Source organism: Cyrtonyx montezumae, unplaced genomic scaffold, assembly GCF_038088225.1.
Source record: "Cyrtonyx montezumae isolate F1298 unplaced genomic scaffold, pur_monq_1.0 scaffold_49, whole genome shotgun sequence".
NCBI classification, from domain to species: Eukaryota; Metazoa; Chordata; class Aves; order Galliformes; family Odontophoridae; genus Cyrtonyx; species Cyrtonyx montezumae.
This window is the reverse complement of record NW_027072055.1, coordinates 194,375-207,130: the sequence shown is the minus strand read 5'-3', so window position 1 is coordinate 207,130 and position 12,756 is coordinate 194,375. Positions and strand designations below refer to the sequence as shown.

At 49.1% G+C, this 12,756-nt stretch overlaps 1 pseudogene; it reads right to left on the bottom strand.

Moving 5' to 3' along the window:
- Window positions 1-4,081: 4,081 nt before the first annotated feature.
- Window positions 4,082-5,855, bottom strand: LOC136055874 (olfactory receptor 14A16-like; annotated as a pseudogene).
- Between the last annotated feature and the right edge of the window lie 6,901 nt (window positions 5,856-12,756).

Below are 12,756 nucleotides of genomic sequence, written 5' to 3'. Positions count from 1 at the left end.
TTTTCATAATTTAGTTCACAATTTATTTTTTCTCATTGTTCAACTTTTTAATTATTTACTTTTCCATTTCTAATTATTTATTTTTATGTATTTATTTCACGAAATAATATATTTTAAATGGTTTTTATTTTGTGACTGTTTTTAAATTATATTTCTTTATTTTTTTTTCAATAATTTTATTCCTTTTTAATTATATATTTTTCACAATTTATATGATTTTTTCCATTTTCAAATCTATTTTCACAAACTTTTGTAAAAGAAAACGTATTTTCATATTTATTTTTTTCATTTTAAAAATTATTTATTTCGCGAAAAAAAAAAAATTTTCATGTTTTGTTTTTGTTTCACAAAAATATTTTTTATACTATTTTTTATTTTTCACCTGTCGAAAATATCTATTTCATACTTGTCTCTCGAAAGTAAATTTTATTACAAAAATATAACATCGTTCGATTATTTTTTTTCCTATATATATATTTAACTATTTATGTAACTGCGATTGTGCCCCCTGCCCCCCCCCCCATCCTTCTCCCCGCCCACCGCTGCAGCGCATTCCATGAGGGCGGGCTGGCTGGCGGGCAGACGGGTAGACCTGTCGGCCTGCTCGCTTCCCCCTCCCAGGCCCCTCTGCCCCGTGTTTTTTTTTTTCATTTATTTATCCGTGATTGTTTTTATTTTTACTTCTTAATTATTTTTGTCCAGCCGAAGATTCCTTCTTCAGCGGGGTAGATGTGATGAGGCGGCCAGGCTGGGCTCCGCGTCTCTCTCCCTCTGCCTCCCTCCCTCCCTTAACACCCCCCCCCTCCCCCCCTCCAACCTTACCTGCCACAGATCCACCCCGCCCGACATCTGTGTCATGTTTTTACCAAACTTTTTATTACTTTTAAGTGTTTTGTTTTTTTTGGGGGGGGAGGAGGAGTTGGTGGTGGTGGTGAAAGGCGGTGTTTTTTTGTTTTTGTTTTTTAATTAAAATGAATAATTATTGAATTAATTATTGAATAATGAATGCTTTCTTTGGGTTTTTGTCTCAAGACAAAAATACGTTTTCATCTTTTTAATTTGTTTTCCTCGTATTTATCTTTATTTTTTTGTTTTTTCAATTTCTGGCCGTTTTTTTTTTCAGTGGGGGGGAGTGGTTGGTCAGGAGGGCTGCCTCTTTATTTTTATATAACTTGTATACATATTTAGGTATGTATGTACGTACGTACGTTTGTATTGTGCACCTAAACCCCATTTCTTTTTTTTTTTTTTCTCCCAGTCACAACACTCCATCCAGACTCGGCAGCCAGCTTTCCCTGAACCTCCATCCTGGATCCGCCGGCCAATTGCTTTTGAATTTTTCCTCCCCCATATTCTTCCTCCCTCCCTTCCTTCCTTCCCTGAGATCAATCGTCTAGTCAGCTGCCTGTCCGTCCTTCCTTCTGCTCACCAGGTCTTCATTCACTTGAGCGAGCTGTGGGGTTTTTCCACCTTGCACCCTATCCCCCTCACCGTGGACGCACCCTGGCCTGCTGTCCTTCCTTTGGGCTGCCCTTCCTTTGGTTGTTTTGGGGCTGTTGGTTAGGGTCAGAGTTGAGCACTCCGTGGCGGCTTGGAGATGGCGCTGCCGGGTGGCTTGCTGTGTCCGGCTAAGTGTGCCCGTCTCGGGCGAACCTCTCACGCTTCCCAAACGGCGGCGGCGAGAGATCACAGCGCATGTGTCTTAAAAACGCCGGCCACGTTTACGCAGCTACAGCCGTTCCGCACTTCCCGAACGGCGGCGGCAAGAGCTCGCTGCCCGTTGCATCTCGAAATGCCGGCCAGGTCTACCCAGCTAATACCATCTCGCGAGTCTCGAACGTTGGCGTCCAGTGCTCGATGCTGGTGCCGCTTGGGAACGCCGGCCACGTCTTCCCGGCTACAGCCGATCCGGTCGCTCGTCGCCAGCGGCGGCGGACGAGGGTGGCAGCCAAGCGCCGTGCCATCCGCGACCACGTCTACCCGGTATCGACGTAGTAGGGCGTGCCAAGCCGAGGCGCCTAGAGGGCGCTTCAGGGGCGTCGTGCAATGTCCGGCCGCGTCTACTGAGCTCCGATGGAGCTGAGCGATCCGAGCCGGCGTCTAGAGGGCGCTGCTAGGGCGTCTTGCCATCGCCTGCCACGTCTACCTGGTTCCGACGGAGTCGAGCGCTCTGCGGCGGATTGGAGATGGCGCAGCCGGTTGGCTTGCCGACTCCAGGCAAGTGTGCCCAGAACCGGGCAAACCTCTTCGCACCTGGCGATCCTCGGCCACGTCTACCCGGTTCTGACTGAGCTGAGCGATCCGAAGAGGCGGATAGAGGGCGCCACCGGTTCTGCTTGCCATCTCCGGCAACGACTACCCGGTTTTGACGTAGTTGGAGTGCCAATAGGAGGTGCCTTGAGGGCGCTACGATTTCATCGTGCAATGTCCGGCCACGTCTACCCGGCAACAGCCGTAACGCGCTAACGGGAACGGCTGCGGCGAGAGCTCGCTGCCTGTGCGTTTCGGAAACGCCAGCCAGGTCTACCCTGCTAAAGCCGTCTAGAACGTTTGTGTCCGGTGCTCCATGCCGCTGCCGCTAGGGAACGCCGGACACGTCTTCCCGGCTACTGGTCGCCCGTCGTGAACGGCGGCGGCGGCGGACGTAGGAGGCTGCGAGGGCGCCGTGCGATCTCCGGCCACGTCTACCCGGTTCCAAAGCAGTTGGGCGTGCCAAACGGAGGCGCCTAGAGGGCGCTCCGAGGTCGTCGTGCAATGTTCGGCCACGTCTACCGAGCTCCGACGGAGCTGAGCGAAATGAGGACGCGTCTAGTGAGCGCTGCCGGGGCGGCTTGCCGTCGCCTGCCACGTCTTCCCGATTCCGATGGAGCCGAGCGCTCCGCGGCGGATTGGAGATGGCGCAGTCGGATGGCTTGCTGTCTCCGGCCAAGTGTGCCCAGAATTGGGTGAAACTCGCGCTTCCCTAACAGCGGCGGGTTCTTAGTAAAGTTTAAGAAAGTTTCAGTAAAGAATAAAAAAAAAAAAAAAAGCATTCTCTTTTTAAACTGCTCTTAAAGGGACTGTATTTCATCATTTTTTAACTTGTTATGCTCAGAATGTACTGGGACTTAATTAAGTTTGCCAGTCTGATCCATGGAGCTTGGTCTCTATATGATAAACTAAAAACACTGATGGACTTACCTACCTAGCTTTTGTATACAATGTGCCATTCATTTCCGGAGGGAGTAACTCCAGATGGAATTGCTAACTCTATGGAACTTGTGATTTTTAAACACTCCTGGCCTGTCCTTTGAATTCAGTATGCGTTTTCTGGATGCTCATCAAGTTCTCGTAATGATTGTGGTGTCAGTCTCCCTGAACGTACTCTTCATCAGTATCTGTATTTATAATACTTTGAGAAAGCCTTCCCCAGAGCCAGAGAATACTGACTGGCAGGAGGTTTGGAGGGACTTAAGAGAGACTTTAGAGAAATGGGCAACACCGGTGTCATGGAACTTTTCTCCTGAACACCTGCAAGATCCTGAGAACTTAAGCAGATATTTGAGACAGGGATGTTGCGGCTCAAAGAGACCTGAGGAGGCCCGAAGTACTTGGGGTCTGGCTTATGCTTACCGAGCCTTATTCAATACTATCCTAGAGAGGCATCGAGTTTTTGAAATAGAGCGAGAGAGTCTCCGAGCTGAAAGGGACAATCTCCTGATCCAGAAAGAGACTCATTTAGCTGACAATCAGACACTCCAGTCCAATCTAGACTCCCTCCAGACCAAGCGAGTTGCCCTCCAGTCTCAACAAGAAGCTCTCCAATCCAACATGGACATCCTCCAACCTGAAAGAGACACCCTCCAGTCCAAGTGAGACATCCTCCTGTCTGAACGGTACTCCTTCAGAACTGAGCGAGGTACCTACCAGCCACAATAGCCCCTGCCCCCCAGCCAGGGGGGAGAAACGCGCTTCTCGGTGGCGAGAAATCACAGCGCGTTTAAAAATGCCGGCCACGTCTACCCGGCTAATCTTTCTTGCGCTTCCCTAACGGTGGCGGGGAGAGTTTGCTGCCCATTGCGTCTCAAAATGCCGGCCAGGTCTACACAGCTGTCTCTCGCGTCTCGAATGGTGGCGTCCGATGCTCGATGCCGGTGCCGCTAGGGAACGCCAGACACGTCTTCCTGGCTACGGAAACGACCCGGTCTCTCATCACAAGCGGCGGCGGCAGCAGACGGAGGTGGCAGCCGGGGCACCGTGCGATCTTCGGCCACGTCTACCCGGTTTCGACGGAGTTCAGCGTGCTAAGCGGAGGCGCTTAGAGGGCGCCCCAGGGTCGTCGTGCAATGTTCGGCCATGTCTACCCTACTCCGACGGAGCTGAGCGATCCGAGGAGGCGTCAAGAGAGTGCTGCTGGGGAGGCTTGCGGTCTGCGGTGACGTCTACCTGGTTTCGACAGAGATTAAATGGGAGTATTCTTGGCCATCCTAAGCGAAACCACAGCAACTAAAGAAAAAGTTTCAGGATGAGCACAATTGGTTTCTTTTTGATGAACTAATCTATTGGTTGATAGGCTAAAACGTGCATCCCTTTTGCTAATCCAGCCTGTATCACCTCCACAGTGCCTGCTGGCATCTCATTTCTCTATAGATACAGAGATAAGAACAGAGGCTGCGTGAGAGTCAGCACTGACCCAGAATTCATATGGGCTTCAGGAGACAAAGAGCAGCGTGATGCCTCAGTAGAAGCAGACAGAATCCAAATGCATGTTTAGGAATAATAACCAATAATATTTATTACACACTCACATATAAATGAACAGCAAAAAAAAGTATCAATTAATAGAAATAGATAACCATTTTAAAGGTGAAAATGCATAATATGAGCCTGCTACAGGAATGACAGTGAGTCAGTTGTAGAGAAAGATTCTCATGTTTAAACCCTGCTGAAATGTGTCCTTGCCATCATTTTCCCCACTGCATCCTTGAGTTCCTGGTTCCTCATGCTGTAGATGAGGGGATTCAGTGTTGGAGGCGCTACTGAGTACAAAAATGACACCACCAGGTTCAGGGATGGGGAGAACAGGGAAGCGGAATTCAGGTAGGCAAAGAAGCCCGTGCCCACATACAGGGAAACCACGGCCAGGTGAGGGAGACACATGGAGAAGGCTTTTTGCCGGCATTACTCAGAGGGCATCCGCAGTACGGCCCTGAAAATGTGCACGTAGGACAGCACTATGAATACAAAGCACCCAAATATGGCAAGAACACTTACCACAATAAATCCAGTTTCCCTGAGGTAGTCTGAATGCGAGCATGAGAGCTTGAGGATTTGTGGAATTTCACAAAAAACTAATGGTCCAGAACATTGCCCTGGCACAGTGGTATAGAAAATGTATTGGCAGTGTGCAGCAGAGCATAGAGAACAGCAGTGCCCCAGGCAGCTGCAGCCATGGTGGCACAAGCTCTGCTGCCCAGGAGGGTCCCGTAGTGCAGAGGCTTGCAGATGGCAACAAAGCAGTCATAGGCCATGACTGTGAGAAGGGAATACTCTGCTGAAAACAAAAACAAAAAGAAAAAGACCTGTGCAGCACATCCTGCGTAGGAGATGGCCCTAGTGTCCCAGAGGGCATTGGCCATGGCTTTGGGGAGAGTGGTGGAGATGCAGCCCAGGTCGAGGTGGATGAGGTTGAGGAGGAAGAAGTCCATGGGGGTGTGCAGGCACTGGTCGCAGGCTACGGCTGTGCTGATGAGGCCGTTGCCCATGAGGGCAGCCAGGTAGATGCCCAGGAAGAGCCAGAAGTGCAGGAGCTGCAGCTGCCGCGTGACTGCCAATGCCAGCAGGAGGAATTCGCTGACGGAGCTGCTGTTGGGCATCTGCTCTGCTGTTCCTGGGCATGGAGTTGCTGTCAGGAGTGCAGAAGATAATGACAAATCAAGATTTGGAAATGATAAAGTAGAGTCTCTATGGATAAGGATCAGGGTGATGGACATTAGGAGTGACATCGTGGTGGGGGTCTGTTATAGACCACCTAGTCAGGATGAAGAAATAGACAAGGTGTTCTATAAACAACTCATAGATGTTGCACGATGGCCAGCACTCATTCTCATGGGGGACTTCAACTTCCCTGACATATGCTTGAAATATAATACTGCGCAGAGGAAGCAGTCCATGAGATTTCTAGAATGTGTGTATGACTGCTTCCTGACACAGCTGGTGCAAGAGCCTACCAGGGGAGATGCCTTGCTAGACCTACTCTTCACTAACAGGGAAGGACTAGTAGGAGATGTGAAGGTTGGAGATTGTCTTGGCCAGAGTGACCATGAAATGGTGGAGTTTGCTATTCTTGGTGATGTCAAGAGGGTGACTAGCAAAACTGCTACCTTGGACTTCCGGAGGGTAGACTTATTCATTGACTTAGTCCTTTTCAGGACGCTTGTTGCAAGGGTCCCTTGGGACTCGCTCCTGAGGGGTAAAGGGGTCCAGAAAGCCTGGATGCTCCTCAAGATGGAAATCTTAAAGGCACAGGAGCAGGCTGTCCCGGAGTCCCGTAAGTCGAGCTGGAGGAGAAAAAGACCAGTGTGGATGAACCGGGAACTTTTGTTGAGACTCCGAGAGAAAAGAAGAGTCTATGTCCTCTGGAAGATGGGACAGGCTACTTGGGGTGACTAGAGACAACTGGACAAGATTTGCAGGCAGAAAATTAGAAACGCTAAAGCCCAGCTTGAACTTAGACTGGCTACTGCTGTAAAGGAGAACAGGAAACCCTTTTACATTTTTACATATTAACAGCAAGAGAAAAACTAAGGAAAATTTATCTCCTTTACTTGATGAGGCAGGGAATGTAACCACAGATGATAAGGAAAAGACTGAGGTTCTCAATGCCTTCTTCACATCTGTCTTTAATAGACAGAGCAATTGTCCACAGGGTGCTTGCCCTGTCCTGGAAGTCTGGGACGGAACACATATTGCACCCTCCGTGATCCAAGCAGAGACGGTCAGAGATCTACTCCTCCATCTGAACTGCCACAAGTCCATGGGACCAGATGGGATCCACCCAAGGGTGCTGAGGGAGCTGGCAGAGGTGATTGCCAAGCCACTTTCTGCCATCTATCAGCATTCCTGGTTATCTGGAGAGGTCCCACCAGATTGGAGGCTTGCCGATGTGACTCCCATCTACAAGAAAGGCCGTAAGGAAGACCCAGGGAACTACAGGCCTGTCAGCCTGACCTCGGTATCAGGGAAAGTTATGGAGCAGATGATCTTGAGGGAGATCACACGACACGTGCATGGCAACCAGGGGATCAGACCCAGCCAGCACGGGTTCACAAGGGGCAGGTCGTGCTTGTCCAACCTCTTCTCCTTCTATGACTGGGTGACCAGACTGGTAGATGAGGAAAAACTGTTGATGTAGTCTACCTGGACTTCAGTAAGGCCTTTGACACGGTCTCCCACAGTATTCTCCTGAGGAAACTGGCAGCCTGTGGTGTGCACAGCTTCACTCTTCTCTGGGTGGAGAACTGGCTGGAGGGCCGTGCCCAGCGGGTAGTGGTAAATGGAGTTATGTCCAGCTGGCATCCTGTTACGAGTGGTGTCCCCCAGGGGTCAGTTTTGGGGCCCGTCTTGTTTAATATCTTTATTGATGACCTAGACAAGGGGATTGAGTGTACCCTCAGAAAGTTTGCAGACACCAAGATGGGACGATGTGTCGATCTGCCTGAGGGTAGGGAGGCCCTTCAGAGGGATTTGGATAGGCTGAATAGCTGGGCTGAGCTCAATGGGATGAGGTTCAGTAAGGCCAAGTGCCGGGTCCTGCACTTTGGCCACAATAACTCCTTGCAATGCTATAGGCTTGGGGCAGAATGGCTTGAATGTAGAGAGGAAAAGGACCTGGGGGTGTTGGTTGATGCTCGGCTTAACATGATCCAGCAGTGTGCCCAGGTGGCCAAGAAGGCCAACAGCATCCTGGCCTGTATTACAAATAGTGTAGCCAGCAGGAGCAGGGAGGTGATCAACCCCCTGTACTCAGCTCTGGTACGACCGCACCTCAAGTACTGTGTTCAGTTTTGGGCCCCTCACTACAAGAAGGACATTGAGGCCCTGGAGCGTGTTCAGAGAAGGGCAACAAAACTGGTAAGGGGTCTGGAGCACAAGTCTTATGAGGAGCGGCTGAGGGAGCTGGGATTGTTTAGTCTGGAGAAAAGGAAGCTCAGAGGAGACCTTATTGCACTCTACCACTTTCTGAAAGGGGGGTTGTGGTGAGGAAGGGGTTGGCCTCTTCTCCCTGATAACTAATGACAGGACGAGAGGGAATGGCCACAAATTGTGCTGAGGAAGATTTAGAATAGATTTAGAAACATTAGAATAGATTTAGATTTAGAAACATTTCTTCTCAGAAAGAGTGGTCAGGTACTGGAATGGCCTGCCTAGGGAGGTGGTTGAGGCACCATCCCTAGCGCTGTTCAAGAAGCGTTTAGAAGAGGTGCTAAGGGATTGGATTTAGTAGTTTAGTGGGTAGGGATGGCGATAAGAGGATGGTTGGACTACATGATCTTGTAGGTTATTTCCAACCTAATGAATCTATGAATCTATGAGTCTATAAACTGCTCATCACACAACGCCCACCCTTTCTCAAGGGACGTGAGCAAGACCTCATCACTGCGCTTCTTAAAACAGACACCTAACATCCATTTCACCAACCCCACAGCATTTCCATGCATATAGCATCACTCTGCTTCTTCCCTCGACTTTGTTCTTCAGGCTATGGGAAAGATTTGCATCCTGAAGGTCAGATCACAGCTCTGAAGAGCCTCAGGGAGATGCATCATAACTCTCATTAAGGGAAAGCCAACACTTTTCCAGCTTCACAGACTGCATTGCCCACATCTGCAGGTACTGCAGAGGGTGACGGACACATGCCTGAGTAGATGTTCCTATACTCTGAAGGAGCTCTGGCTGCAGAGGATCTAACAGCCGTGAGGGCTGTTTCTGGGTGGGGGCTTGCTCTGCAGAAGGTGTCCACGATAAAGGCAGTTATATGTTTTCTTCCGGGAAATTCTTATTCTCAAAAGATTAAGCTATTACTTTTCTCTCATTCCCTGATCATATCTCTCATGCCTGCAGACTTTTCACCTGGAAAGGGTTTCCTCATCTTTTTCCTGTATGAACCTACAGACACCAGCTCAGACACAATGCATTCCTCTTTGTTGATCAGAACCAATCCTGTTAGCAGGCACTGTGTAGGTGCATGCTCATGTTTGCAAGTGAGAAAGGGAACATAAGAGAAACTCAATTGATTCAGCAAGGAAAATACATGCTCATTAAAGCAAGAGAGATTGATAGCATTTTAGGACTGAGCTGTGTGCTCAGCATTTTAGGACTGAGCTGTGTGCTTAGCTGTGTGCTCAAACATGATATATGATGTTCTGTTTCTCACTTTACATCTTTACACTCCCCTAGAAACTGTGTACTGAGCTGTGTGCTCAGCATTTTAGGACTGAGCTGTGTGCATAGGTGTGTGCTCAAACATGATATACGATGTTCTCTTTCTCACTTTACATCTTTACACTCCCCTAGAAGCAGAAAATAGGAAACACAGCAGAAAATCCCAGTATTGGTCTTCCTTGTGGAAATTCCCCTTTGGTGCAGAGTAGCTGTGAGCTCTTTGCCCCTGGGCAGGCTGAGTGTTGAGCCTGGCAGGCGGCAGAGTCCCTACCCCGGCACACAGCCCCTTGGGGCACAGCATTGACCCTGCTCTGCACGACAGCCCTGGGCACCCGGCTGCACAGCCTGCGGCCGTCCTGGGACAAGTGTGGCTGGGCAAGGCTGGGATGCTGGGGGAAGTTTTCTGCTGTGTGCCTTGCTTTCATTAGAGACATTCTTCTCCTGAGGGAAGGCCATTTGTAGCACCCATCTTGGTATATGGATGTGCACTTCTAGGAGCTGGTTTGGAAGGTGCTGATAAATTTTGTTCCCAATGGGGTGCTCAGCACGTGGTACAGCACAGGGAGCTGAAGTTGGCAGGATGGGTGCTGGGAGCATTGTGAGGCAGAGGAGTCATCCAGGGATGGCACTTGGTATCTACAGGGAGACAGTTCCTTTGCACAGGATAATCCAGAGGCATTTACGATTGGTGGGAGCTGATTTCAGCCCACTCGTATCAGAAGGATAATGTTGATTAGATAAGGCCAAAGTGGAAGTTAGGAGAGTGGGCTCTCCCAAAGTGGGAGTTAGTGCTGGGGGCAGGAGGGGGGAGTTAAGGCTTTCATGTAGAGTTAAGGCTTTCATGTAGGTTCGACCTACAGCTCTCATTACCTGAACACCTGGTAATTCCTGGTCAATTGGCGCACAGTGCTTTTTTTTTTTTTTTTAACTCTTTCTTCTGACTGCCAGACTTCTGTCTCGAACATGTAACAACTCTTCTAGACAGAAGCTTAAAACAACAGCTTTGCACAGTAACATAGGACCATAAGGTGCTGTTACTGAAACAGCCCCAGGCAAGGCTACAAGACTAAAAGAAGCTGAAGACAGGTCAGCTACTAAAAGCACATCTTCTTTATGATTCAAAGTAGCCATGAAACTTCTCTTTAAATAAAAAAAACACCACCACATCTGATGTAAGCACCTTTAACTTTCACAGCTGTCTCCTAACTGCAGGGCCTCCAGCTTTTTGATAAAACATCAGAGATTCCAAAGGGGTAGAGAAGTTCCTTAGCCACACAGGATGGGAGTAGCCTTGCTATTTATCAGTGAGCATTTATAAAGCCTAAATCTCAAGTATAGAATGCAATCCCTGTCTAATGAAATGGAAGTGCTTTATAAGGCGCGTTTGTAGTTAGTCCTGGGAAGTCTGGGAGGCTGCATGGGGTGGGTGCCTGGCTTTTCTTACAGTACAGAAAGCTTTTAAATACCAAGGACAGTGGTATTGGTGTATTACAGAGTGCACTGGCCTTCTGTCCCTACTTCTAACTGAATGCTGCTATCAGCTACACTTGTGGTACAGGAGGGAATACTGTTTCACAGCGCACACATAGCACACAACTATTCTGCATGTGCCACGACTTTGCAGGAATCCCCTTGCCTACACAGAACTGAAAGGTGTTCTGTGGCCTCCAGCTTAAGGTCAGTAGGAGCACTCACTGCTCTAAAAGCTGCAGGACCTGACCTGGGGCAGATAACTGGCAGTGCAGCTTACTCAGACAAGCACCCCTCAGGGCTGTGCTTGATGCTGCAGCAGGGAAGCCCTCAGCTGGAGCAGAGGTTATTCCCTGTTGAAGAAACTTACAGTCTGCAGCCTGACATGCAATAGTATGTCCCAGATTCAGTGAACCTTCCAGGAAAAGTGGCTTCATTGCCTGCAGTGAGAGACTTACCTTGCCAAGGGCTGTGAGAATTGTTCCTGCGGTGAGCTCACAGCCTGCTTATGTGCCACACAGCCTGAAAGCTCTCTTCCTACTCTTCTCTCCCCTTCACGGGCAGTTCAAGTCCCTAGCCCTGCTGTATGCTGCACGAGTGCTGCTCCTGGGCACAGCTGTCTCTCTGCAGCACTGCCCACTCATAGAAGCTCCTTGTGTCCCAGGTGCCCCACACAGCTCAGCAGCAGAGGATGTGATTTCTTCTTCCCAGTCATCTCCCTTGAGATGTCCTGGGGATTCCAGAGCTGACAGCTCCTGAAAGGCAGCGGGATGTCCACTGCAAAACATACTTCAAAGTCAGATCAGTTAATCACCACATGTCCACTGGATTCCAGGAGCATGGTTGGACACATCTGCACATGAGAGAAGCAGATGTCCAATCTGGAAACCTCTGCTCGTGGCATGTATGACAAAGGGGACAGATCAGGACAGGGAGGGGTTGGCTTCCCTTATACAGCACAGTGATTCAGCTGAGGCAGTGCTGATTCAGCTGAGATAGACACCTCCTTCCTGAGCATCAGTTGGAGCCAGAAGGAGGTATGCTTGGCCATCCTAAACGCCACCAGAGCCCTGTGCCTTTTGCACCTATCCCCATGGAGCATGTACTGTTATTCTGCTGACCAAATGGATGAGCTCACAAAAGAAGAGCCGGATCTTCCTCTCTGCTCCATCTGTGGCATACTGTGCAGTTGAAGGCATTACAAAGCTATGACACATCTCCGTTCTTTCTGTGATGACACTTGAGTTTGCTCTGGGCTCTCATTTTAAAGGCATCAGAAGAAGCCTAGGGATATGTCTGTTCCCAGTTGACAGGAAGGTGGCAAAAAAGGTTGTTCCAGTTTTAAAGAAGAGCAAGAAAGAAGACCCCAGCAATTAAGGACCTGTCAGTGTCACTTCAGTGCCAGGTAAAATTATGGTTAAAGTGATGCAGGGAGTTATTAAAAAACAGTTGTTTTTGGTCACAGCCAACTCTGGCTCATGAGGGGAAGATCCTGTTTAACATCATGTCCTTTGGTGACACGGTCACCCATGTAGTTGATCAAGGGAAGCCAGCTGATGTTATATGTTAGGATTTCAGTAGAGCATTTGTTTCTCACATTACCCTTCTGGAAAAATGTTCTGGCATATGGAGAGATAGGAACGCACTGTGATGGGTGAGCGTTTGGCTGAAGGGTCAGTAAAATAACCCAGTGGGTTATTGTAAATGAGGTTCCATCAGCTTGGCAAGTGGTCACTAACAGGGATTCCCAGGGCTGTGCACAGTGCTGTCTCAGTTCACAGGAGCTCAGTGACAAGAGCCATGTGACAACATTCTTGGTGGTGTGGACATCAGTGATGTCAGAATAACTGAGTTGTTGCAGTG